The 11,791-nt window shown below is 30.2% G+C and overlaps 1 protein-coding gene and 1 non-coding gene across 2 annotated transcripts in view; one reads left to right on the top strand and one right to left on the bottom strand.

Moving 5' to 3' along the window:
* LOC125857508 (malate dehydrogenase [NADP], chloroplastic) overlaps positions 1 to 11,791 on the top strand; it is a 1,084,261-nt gene that overhangs the window by 137,669 nt on the left and 934,801 nt on the right. The gene's annotated exons all lie outside the window — the stretch shown is intronic.
* TRNAR-UCU (transfer RNA arginine (anticodon UCU)) lies at positions 6,486 to 6,558 on the bottom strand. Its single transcript has one exon. It is a non-coding gene; the product is annotated as a tRNA-Arg (tRNA).

Here is an 11,791-nt window from a genome sequence, read left to right on the forward strand (position 1 = left end):
GAGCTTCAATTCTATTTATTTTTTTGTGATTTTTTTAACCCTTTCTTTAATTTTAAAATACAAAAAAAATTCACCTAAAAATTTAACGAATATTAAAAATAATCATATTTAATTATATCTTTATCAATAGCCATATTTAATTTATTTTGTCATTAATGCTAGTATTCTCTTTTCCTAAGTATTTCTCAATTTCTCATCAAGTATTACAAATCTTTTCATTTGATTTTTAAAATTTCCGACAAACTATTCACGATAGTTAATTTTATGGTTTTTTAATGGTCATTCCTTTCTTTGTTCTTTTTTCATTTTTTTTTATTTATTTGAAATTTATATCTTTATATAATATAAATGTATTTCTTTTATTTTCTTTATTTGTCTTTTTTCTTATTTATTTAATTTTTAAGTTTCACTTTCATAACTTAAATCTATTAAATTTCTATTCTTAATAATATTATTAATTCCATGACTTTTAAGTTTTCATATTCATAACCTCCTACTATTAAATTATAAAATTTAAGATACTTTATGCTATCTCTCCATTTTTATCTGTATAAATTCACAAGTTTTTGTTTCATGAAATCCTAACTTATGATTATTCTTTATATCTTTATGTTTCATTGTTCTTTGTAGTATTATTATATTGTCAAATTCATGCTTTAACTTGACAAGATGAAGAATACTTGAATATTGATTAGTTTGTCAAAAGAAGAGGGTGTCAGACAAGAGCTCAAAAAAGTGGGCATTGATTCTGTATTGTTATTTTTATATATTTTCTTATGATGAGGTCCTAAGGAAGATGTGTGTGTTTATGTTTTCTCCATGTAACTTCTTTAGTTTGAATGTTATAATTTTTTATTATTGCAAGTCTGTATTTTTGTTTAGATGCAAATTAGTTTTTGTAACTTTGTGTGTAATAATACTAACTATTAACAAAGGTTCACAAATATTATTGCACATAGAACTATTTATATTTTCTTTAACGATTCCTCCATTTTTGTCTATATAAATTCATAATTTTTTATTTCATCAAATCCTTGCTCATGATTATTCTTTTTATTTCATATTTGAAATAGTGTTTTCCTTAATTCTTAAAGTCTTTCTCACGTAACTGTTGAGACATAAGTTAAAAAATCAAAGAGGCACCTAGATGTTTCTTATTTCAAGTTAAATAACAAACATTGAAGAAGAATATTAAGTACTACTAAAACTACACTATGAAACTTGGCCTTTCTGTCTCTCTTTTGATCTTACACATAGCAAGAACTTGGACTTCCAGATTGAGGAGAAAGAGAGACAGAAAGGCCATGTGAATTTTCCAGCGCGTGTTAATCCGATAAGAAAGATAGGAAAATGAAAGTGAAGTAATTAGATTATTTTTCTTCTTTTATTTGTTTTGTTTTCTTCAAAGCTCAAACGAATGAAAATATTCGCGTTGATATTTGTTTACTTCAATTTCCGGGATTTTCATTACATGAAAATTAAAGTTTTACTTTTTAGATGGAAATTTTCATTACATGAAAATTAAAGTTTTACTTTTTAGATATAGAAAGTGCAATTCAATTTCATTTTGTTAAGTGAAAAAAGTATAGAAAATTGGGCTAAAAAAAAGTATAACAAAGACTTTTCACATATTTTTTCTTTGTTAGCATCACTTCTACTCATAAAAAGATAATATATTTTAATATTTTAAGTGTTTTTTTCTTTATTATTTAACCCATAACCTACACCTCTTTAATTTTTATTTTTAATAATATTCAAGACTCTCATGATTTTGATGTCCATAACCTCCAAACATTAATTTGTAGGTTTATGATGTCTTATGCTATTTCTCTATTATGCCTATATAAATTCATATTTAGTTTTATGGAGATTCACATTTAAGATTATCATTTCCCTTCTTCATCATATTTTTAGACATTACAATTTCCATATTTTATCAAATTATTTTTATACATCTTACAATCCATTTCAACTATCATATTATTACCGGTTAATTTTTTTTTTTTTTTTTTTTTTTTACATTATAAACGTTATGTTATTCATTATCTTTTTAAGTATAAGTGAGAAAAAAATTAAAAATTATAATTTAAAAATCAGTTCTCTATCTTCAATCTACCATATTCCATAAAATTATATATATATGTAAGCTAATTAATACATATGTACGGAATGTAAATTCCACAAAATGATCAGCTTTGTTTTCCATTTTATTTTTTAAATTCTACTTTTTAAATCTATAATAATTCCGGCACATAAATACAGTTATTTTACTTTGTTATGGATGTACTATGTTCTTCTCTTTTTCCGATAATAAATACAGTTATTTTTACTTTGTTATGGATGTACTGTGTTCTTCTCTTTTTCCGATATAATTTTTTTAATGAGTTTTGTTTATCTTCAGGCTGGTTATATGACATTGATCAATTTATATTTAACGGAAAAAGAAAAAGTGCTTTTACTTCCTTCATGTAATAGTATATTCTACTTGTTAGAAATTGGTTCGGTGTGAATAATAAGATCGACTAAAATCTAAATTTTGATCTATTTAATTAAGTATGAACTAAAACCTCTTTTATATTCAAATATTATGTAAGATTATGACCGCGCATAGAGCGGCCAAGTTACCTAGTATGTAATGAACTTGGATGCATAGGACTTGCACTTATATGCAGCGGAATGCTTAAATTTTTTTTTGTATTCAGTTAGATCTAGGTCAGAAATGAGAATCAGTTTCTGATAGTTCATTGCAGGAACCCAACTTATTTTTCAAAATTGTTTCACCTTGTGCAGCAAGCCTAAATGTATTTTGGAGGAAGTGGAAACACCGCGGAGATGAAGAAAGAGGTTGCGAGATCAACTATGATGACATTTTGCTTATGTTTTCTGTTTATTATATTAATAAGGTGTGTGAGTCTATTATGTTTTCAGGCATTAGACGTGTTGCAAAAATATCGTGAATTAACTAGCACAGAATCACAAAAAAAGAAAATAGAGAAGAAGAATAACACAATGATTTAATGAAGTTCAACTAGGCCTACTCCTCCAGTAAAAGTAGAGAGAGTTTTCCACTATGAAAGAAAAGAAGAAGCTTGCAATGCTTTCAAGCCTTTGGGACTACATTGTGTATCATGTACCATGCCTTAGAATTCTGAACTATATCCCCATATATAGATCCCAAGTAGTCCCAAACCTATAAGGAAAAAGTTTTCCCAATGCTATAAGGACAATATTTTCCTTTTCCTAACCTATTAGGACAAAGGGTCTGCTAAACTCATAGGAGTTACAGCTTCCTAGAATATACAAGGAAAAACTCAAGACATAATAAACAAATCAGCCACTTGGCTTGAATTTCTTTCGTCAATTTAAATAACGCCTCTCTGCTTTGCTCCCAGCCCTCCAAAAGGCTTATTGAGTACAACTCGCACCAATAAGTCTAGGCAATGCCTAAACTTATTGGTTCGGATTGTCTTGGTCATCATATCTTCTGGATTATCATGTGGAGACACTTTATTCACAACAACTCCTCCTTTAGATATAATTTCTCGGATAAAATGATTTCTGACTACCATATGTTTTGTCTGCTCCAAGCCTTATACCTTCATTTCATTTTCATTAATTACGTGGTGTCCTGGTTGGTTGTGAAAGCAAGTTTAAGGTGTCTGGACATGAATTATATTCACTTTTTATGCAATACATTGACCAAAAAAATGTAAAATATACATTGAAGTTGAATTTCAGAAATTTCAAGAATTTGCAAAACCAAAAAAAAACCTCATTTTTCACTCAAAATTACTCATAGAATTTTAGTGAGGGTATAGAGACAGTACAAGAGCGACTCTTGTCATCACTTCATTTATGATCAGTGGACGATGCTGCTGAATAAACGTGTTCATTATACTCAACCTTACTTTTTTGCACCTTTGGTGTGGATGTTCTAATTACAATACGAGTGATATATAGGTGATTTTCTCGTTCATTTAAAGTCTTGGAAGTAATTGCTTTGTTGTTCTGCCATTTCCAGACTTCCTATATATCTTTATATTTTGTTATCGTCCTTAATTATTATTCTCAAAGAGTATAGTACTTTATCCCACATTTTGAATCATGTACTCATTTCACCAAATTTTGGAATGTTGATTTTGTTTTGTTTTCATTTTGTTTAAGACTTACTTCCTCTTTTGATTTATTAAATTTCGCATTTTCTACTTAATTAATTGGTTATTAAAGAATTGATTTGCCTACTCAAGTAAATTTGAGATAGGGTGATATCATGGTCCGGAATTTTTGGATCGTGGCATATAGAAACTATTAGCGAGCCATAGTCATTACTGGGGTTGTTCAAATCAAATCAAATCGTAATTCGAATCAAATCGATTAAAAATCCAACATTTGATTTGGTTTGGTTATGTTTGATTTTAAATTTTGAAAATTGATACTATTTGGTTTGGGTTTGGTTTTACTAAAAATAATCGCAAAAATAGCCAAACCGTGTATTTGTATTTGTATATACAATTTTCTCTCGTTTTATACAAACACAAATGCAATTTATTCATTTGTGTTTGTATAAATTGAGAGGCGAGTGAGAGTGGCGAGCGAGATTCTCCGGGGGAGAGAGGCGAACGAAAAGATATATGTATATACAATTTTCTCTCACTTTATACAAACACAAACACGTTTTATACATTTGTGTTTGTATAAAAGTGAGAGAGGCGAGGGAGCCAGCGAGAAATGAGAGTGGCGAGCGAGAATTTCAAGGAAAGAGGCGAATGGCAACAGTTTGCTACGGGTTACAATTAAATCAAACATACTCTGGTTATAGCATTTAATTTGAATTAATAGTTTATCATTTTATACAATTTTTCTTGTTAAAAAAGTGGTGTGTATATACTTTTGTCGTCTAATAAATAGTGCGTGTATAATATATATATATATATATTGATGTATATGCATTTTATTATTAAAATAAAAGATTAAGTGCATATGTTAGTGAGTAAAAATTGTGGTACAAGATGACTATTAATTCTTGTAACTTATATGATCAATAGTTTTTGTATCTCACGACCATTACTTTGTTGTAACCCATATGACCATTGGTTTTTTCAAATTTATGTAACATCTATCAGAGTCAACTATCCATATTACTACCCTTCATTCTACCTATTGATTACATGGAATACTTTTTCACTTATAAATAATGATGCAACTTCCTTTGTGTTGGGTAGGGGAAGAAATATGGTAAGTGTGAAAAACATTATAGTGTGTAGTAGTGAAAGAGAGAGTTGAGTCAAAGAAAATATTTCAAGTCTTCAACTATATGCATTATATAAAAGAGAGTAATTATATGTTTAAGAAATGAGTTTTTTTGTGGAGCTTTGAACTCTTCAAGTACTTCGGAGTTGTGAGTTGTAGGGCAGTTGTACCCTGAAGGGGACAAGTCAAGAGATATATTGTTGGATTGATGTAGATTATGCCACAATGGACTTGAATTTTCTTAAAGAGAGCGAGATATCCGCGCCTTAGCCTAAATGAATATTTATTCATTTTTGTTCATTGTATTTTCAACTGTAATTTATTATAGTTGTGATATGTATACCAACATATACTCTCATCATCTAACAAATGGTGCATAATTACCCTTTTTGCTAATAAAGTAAAATAAATAAATCAATTCGTAAACATAATTTTTTACTTAAAAAATAACCCGTGACTTTAGAAAATTATCTTACAAATTCTTTGACCACTCTAGACTAGGGGTGTATCGGTCGGTTCGGTTTTGAAGTATATCGGTTTGACTTATTGGTTATCGGTTTGTAGAGATGTTAAACCGTTATAGAACCATTAAGATATTGGGTTATCGGTTATTGGTTTATCGGTTATTGATCGTTATTGGTTCGGTTATCGGTTTAACCGTTAAGATTTGACACAAAAATAAATTAATGAAAATCACTTAGAAACAAGGTGACAAATCGAATGAATCATGTACACGAGTTCACAAGTTGCATCTTGCTCAAAAGCAAACATTTTTACATTGTAGAATAACCAAGATTTTGAGATAGCCAAAAATAAAAATAGGAAACTAAACTCTGAGTCAAGGACTTTATATACAAAATGGTATAAATATAATTATTTAATTTACTATCTGGTTATCGGTTAACCCATTGAGAAAAAACCTCAAACCGTTAAGAATTGATAATCCAATAACAAAAAAAATTAAAATCGTTATCTGAACCGCTAAACCAATAACCCATTACTGATAAACTAATATCTTTTTTTTGGTTCGAATTATCAATTTCGATTCGATTTTGAACAACCCTACTCTAGACCCCATCTAACTAAAAAACTCCAATCCTTCTTTTATTCAAATCGGGTCCAAAACCATTTATGACTGAGTAAAAAGATGAGTGAGGTAATATTTTTAAAATTAAAAATTTAGTTCGATTTTAGAGGAGTGTAAAATGCAATTTGTCTAATTAATACAAAAGAGACACGCCCAGTGGGACTCGAACCCACAATCGCCTGATTAGAAGTCAGACGCCTTATCCATTAGGCCATGGGCGCTACTTCGCTATTGTTTCACTGTTTATTTTATGTGATTTATGATGTACCCGTAATCATTGTATTCCTTTGTTCATACATATATTTTCAAAAATTGTAAAAATATTTGAAAATTATTTTACATAAGTGCCTTTTTTTATTGAATTAACCTATTATTTAAAATCCAAATTTAGAATATATAATTGAAGTTTGAAAACTAGATTTTAGATTTTTTTAAAGCTTTCACTCAATTTTTTTTAATAGATTTTCATGTCCAAACATAACTTTAACTTTCAAACCCCTTATAGAACTTTTTTTAATTATTTTTTTAAATCAGCAGGACGAAATTTTATTGATATAAGCAGCAAATGAAAACGGAGACTTAACATTATCTCTAGTCCCCTTATGCGTTTTGAGAGAGAGGGGTAAATCACTCCCTAGTAAAGTATTTGCAAACAAAATGAAAAATGAAGAGAAAAAGTAAATCTGGTCCTCATATCGGATTTCTGTTTGGTTTGAGCATGAAGGAGGCAAGTTTCCATCTATCCATTTGAAGAAGCCCTCTAACCTTTCTTGGTTCATAATTTTCGGTCACCGTCCTTTATTACTCCACAGTTTCCTTCTAGACAACTACCATCGATCACTATTGACCTTGCAATACAATGTTGGTGGCTTAGTCCATTTCACTATTTTGGCAGATTATATTCTATGTGTCATAGGATATATATTCGATTAGATTATGTAGTATCTCCCACTCACTACACACTTTCAAATTTCTACCCCATGCATGCATGATGTCTAGCTACTAGAGAAAGTCGGATAAACAACTCTGATCTTCTTATTGAGAGGGCTTCACTTCCATACCGAGATGCACACTTGGATCTCCAAAGCTCCCAAGTGATAATCGCTGGCATTATTTTTTCCATGAATGAGGCAACCATATTAATTAAGAGAGTTCTATGGCTCTACCATTGTAGTAGCATCTGACGGTACCTGATTTGAATACCAAACAGTCCCGTAAACCTTGTCTATATATTCAAAGTCACATGCTCAAAATAAATGCTCATTTAATTCCTGATCAGAGGGTATCGAAAGTACCTGATTTGTATACCAAACAGTCCCGGAAACCTTGTCTGTATATTCAAAGTCACATGCGTAAAATAAATGCTCATTTAATTCCAATTGTGTGATTGGAGGGGAGCAATAGTAACACCTCCTTCCCGGATTATGACCAAACTTGGACGGACACCCTTCCTTTTGTTTGTTGGTAGTCGATCTGTTAATTGCTCTCCAGATCAAAAAGCCATTTTGAATGGGATATGTTTGTTCCATATTTTTGTGGGGTTAATATCTTAAAAGGTCACTGAACTATGGGAAATTATCTAGCAAAATCATTGAACTTTGTTTTGTTTCAATAAAATCACTCAACTTAAGGTTTTTATTTTAGAGAATCACTCAATTACATTTATCAATAAAATAAATTTTAAATGGCAAATCAAATTATTTTTATGTCATGTAATCATGGACTCTACCCATACAAAAATTATAAAATCTATTTATTTTTATACCGATTTTTTCCCTCTCTCGCTCTATGCCATCAGTTTGAACGCATCGGCCGAATTTTCAACTTTGTTGTTTATTATTAATTATTATATACGCAGTGGCTGATCCTAATTACTCAGGCAGCTAATTGATGCCAAGCATCCTGTTTATTATGGGATGTGATTTACCGTTCCTTTCTGGTCTCATAGAGTTAGAGACTTATCCTTTCAAAATTAATAGATTTTATGATTTTGTTTATTTGTAGAGTTCATAATTATAATTATATGACATAAAAAATAATTTAATTTGTCATCAAAAATTTGTTTTAATGAAAAATGTACANAAAGCGACGGACAGCATGGTTTTTTCCGTCGCTTTTTTAGGTTTTTTTTAAAAAAAATCCATAAAAGCGACGGACAATGTGGGTTTTTCCGCTGCTTTTTTGGGTTTTTAAAAATAAAATTTCCAGAAAAGCGACGGACAGTGTCCTTTTATCCGTCGCTTTTCTGGGATTTTCAAAAAATAAATTTCTAGAAAAGTGACGGACTGCGTCACCCTTTAGAAATTTTTAAAAAATGAAAATTAAAATAAAGCGACGGACTCCGTCGCTTTTTTAAAAAAATTCAAAAAAAAAATAGTCGAAAAACGACTCAGTCTGTCGCTAAAAGAGACGCAATCCGTCTCTAAAAGCGTCGCAGTCTGTCGCTTTCTTAGCGACGCAGTCCGTCGCTTTTTTAGCGACGCAGTCCGTCGCTTTTTAGCGACGTAGTCTGTCGCTTTTTGAAAAACGTTGAGCAAAAAAGCGACGGAAGTGACTGCGTCGCTTTTCCGTCGATTTTGACCAAAAAAGCGATGCAATCTGTCGCTTTTGGCTGTCGTTTTTTGACAATTTTTTAGTAGTGCAGGTCCCTTGCAATGTTCTTTGTGAGTTCTTGAGAAGACTTGTTAAATCTCTTTCTCTTTTGAATGAATGAATTTTCTTGTTGTTTGTCATTTTGATTATATTGACCAAAAGGAATTATTGTCCATCGGACAAACAACCTCGTCCGTTTCTATTTGTGAAGTATGATGATGACTTCACCAACCTACTGACAGGAGTTGTACAACATTATAAATCTGGACGAGAGAACTCTGCCAGGGACCGAGTCCCTGCATTTGTAAGCCATTGAAACAAACAGTCTCGTCCGCTCTTCTTATTGGTGTAGTACACTGCACTTTTCACCTACCACCTGATATGACAACTTTACAGTTACCCTATTTGAATCTAGACGAGAGAACTCTGCTAAGGACCAGGTCCCTGCATTTGTGAAGATCATCAAAACACCTAAAATATAACATTTTCCCTTTTTTTGATGATGGCACACAAATATTCCTCACACTGAGTTTATTCATTCATTTTTCATGTCTTCAATCTCAATAACAAGGATCTGGTCCCTTGTTAGATCCCTAAGGCTGTTAAATCATCAAAACTTAACATCAGCTCCAAAATAACATTTGCTCCCTTTTTTATGATAACAGAGTTATTCACATTCTTCCCTCTTTAACCAGTTCCCCCTATCAGCATGCCTCTTCAGGTAACTAGATTGGTCCCCCTTTTGCATCATTTTCGAAGTTTGTCAAATCATCAAAACTTCACATCTACAACAAAATAGCATTTTCTCCCTTTTTGGTGATGACAAACTTTTTCAACTTCTTCCCTCTATCGGCATGACCATGTCCTCTTCAAGTAGCACTTGATTCCCCCTATCAGCATGACCATGTTATCATTGTTCTCATACCTTAACAATCATACCCTAACAATCTTCCCCCTTTTGACATCATAAAAAAGGTTAAAGTAGTAAACCAAGTTCGTTGCCAGAAATGTAGTTTACGCAAATTCATGGCCACTTGAGCAACACTGAGCATGAGTAAAATGCATAAAGTAATGAAACAAGCACTACAGCAACTATGATATATAGCTACAAAATCACTAATTGTTCGCTTTTAGTGAAAAAATTTACTTTTCGTGCTTAAATATATGAGACACATACTTTTAATGACGAAACATAAAAATTCATAGCTAAGTTTTGTCCACTAAAGTTTCCCACCAAAAAATTAATTGGCGCCATTTGTTAAGTAGTGTTAGTCACGAATTTAAAGTTATCAGTGACACATTATTTCGTCACTAATAATGTATCTATTCATGACAAATTATTTTTTGTCTTAAAATTTATTAGTTTTTGGACACAAAAAAAATTCATCTAAAAAAATATGTTGTTAAAATATCGACAAATTAGAGTTCATAGTTAAATATTATAAGTTNAATAATATAAATAATTGGTGACAAAGATTTTATTGTCTCTAATCAATCTGTGATTAGTGACAAAAAAAAGTGTCACAAAATATGTAAGGTGTTAAATAGCGACGACTTAAAATTTATAGTGAATAACTCAACTATTTGCTACGAAAAAAATTAATAGCTAAATACAATTTTTTTGGCTACAATTGTTCATAATTACAAGTGACAACTTACAAAAAGAATAATACAAGTGCTTCATAAGAAATAGACAGAGTCCATTTGTTAATTGGCGATGGAAAATATTAAAACCAACGAATTCAGTCGATTTTGTAAAAATGAAAAAGTTCAATTTATCCATTTTCTTAAATTATGCAACTATAAAATGTATCATTTGAAAAATACAATCCAGGTTATAAGTACCCTGAGTGGGTTATGATTCTACCTCTATATTGCTAATATTTATTGGTTTAACACTTTTGTTTTTTATTTGATACACTTTCATCGATAAAGACGATAGAAAAAATAATTTCTCAAGTTTAGGTGCTAATTTTTGAGCATGTCTATTGATTTGTGATTGGTAAACTGCAGAGACTAAGTCGATCTATTTGCTTCTGCCTAAAAATATGTACATATTTCATACTAATTCCACATACGTACGTAGAGCAACTATACATAGATAACATCGACTTACAAACTTAGATTTTGCAAAGGTGCGAAATATTTCATTAATTTCTATTAACTTTTCCATCAGTGTAAAAATTGAAATAAACTAAAAAATGAAAGCAAAAATGAAAGAAATGAAGCAACTAGAATTTCAAATATATTATGATGAAGTTCTATAGTTATGGGTATCGATGTTTTTTTCAAAACAATTGATTTAGGGATCGAATTAAATCGATTATTCAATTTTTTAAATAAAATCTAAAGTTTAATTTTATTTAAATTTATAATTGTACTGAATAATTTATAAAAATAAATAAAATGACAGAATCGTACTAAATCTATTTAAAGATATTTTTAAAAAATATACAGTTTAATTAAAATATAGTCTACAATTGAATGAATTGTGGGTGGTAAATTTTATGCATTTGTGTATGTGTATAAATAATCATATAATATATTATTTCTACAGAAGTTAAATTTGAAAGAAATGAATGAAGTTAAAAATAAAATAAAAAAGACAGTCAAGAGAGAGTTGATCGGATAGTAAGCATTCCTCACTTCCAACCTTAATGTTGTGAGTTCGAGTCCTCAAGAAAACATAATGTGGGAGCTCCTCACCAGGAGGGGTTAAAAAAGATGGGAGATAATATAGGAACATTAAACTTTTTTATAATAATAAATTTATCACATTGACTTTTTTATAATAATAATTTTTTCCCTAATTAATCCATTTCAGAGCAAAATATATTTTTTTATATAAAATATAGTCATTAG

This window comes from Solanum stenotomum, chromosome 3 (genome assembly GCF_019186545.1).
Source record: "Solanum stenotomum isolate F172 chromosome 3, ASM1918654v1, whole genome shotgun sequence".
NCBI lineage: Eukaryota > Viridiplantae > Streptophyta > Magnoliopsida > Solanales > Solanaceae > Solanum > Solanum stenotomum.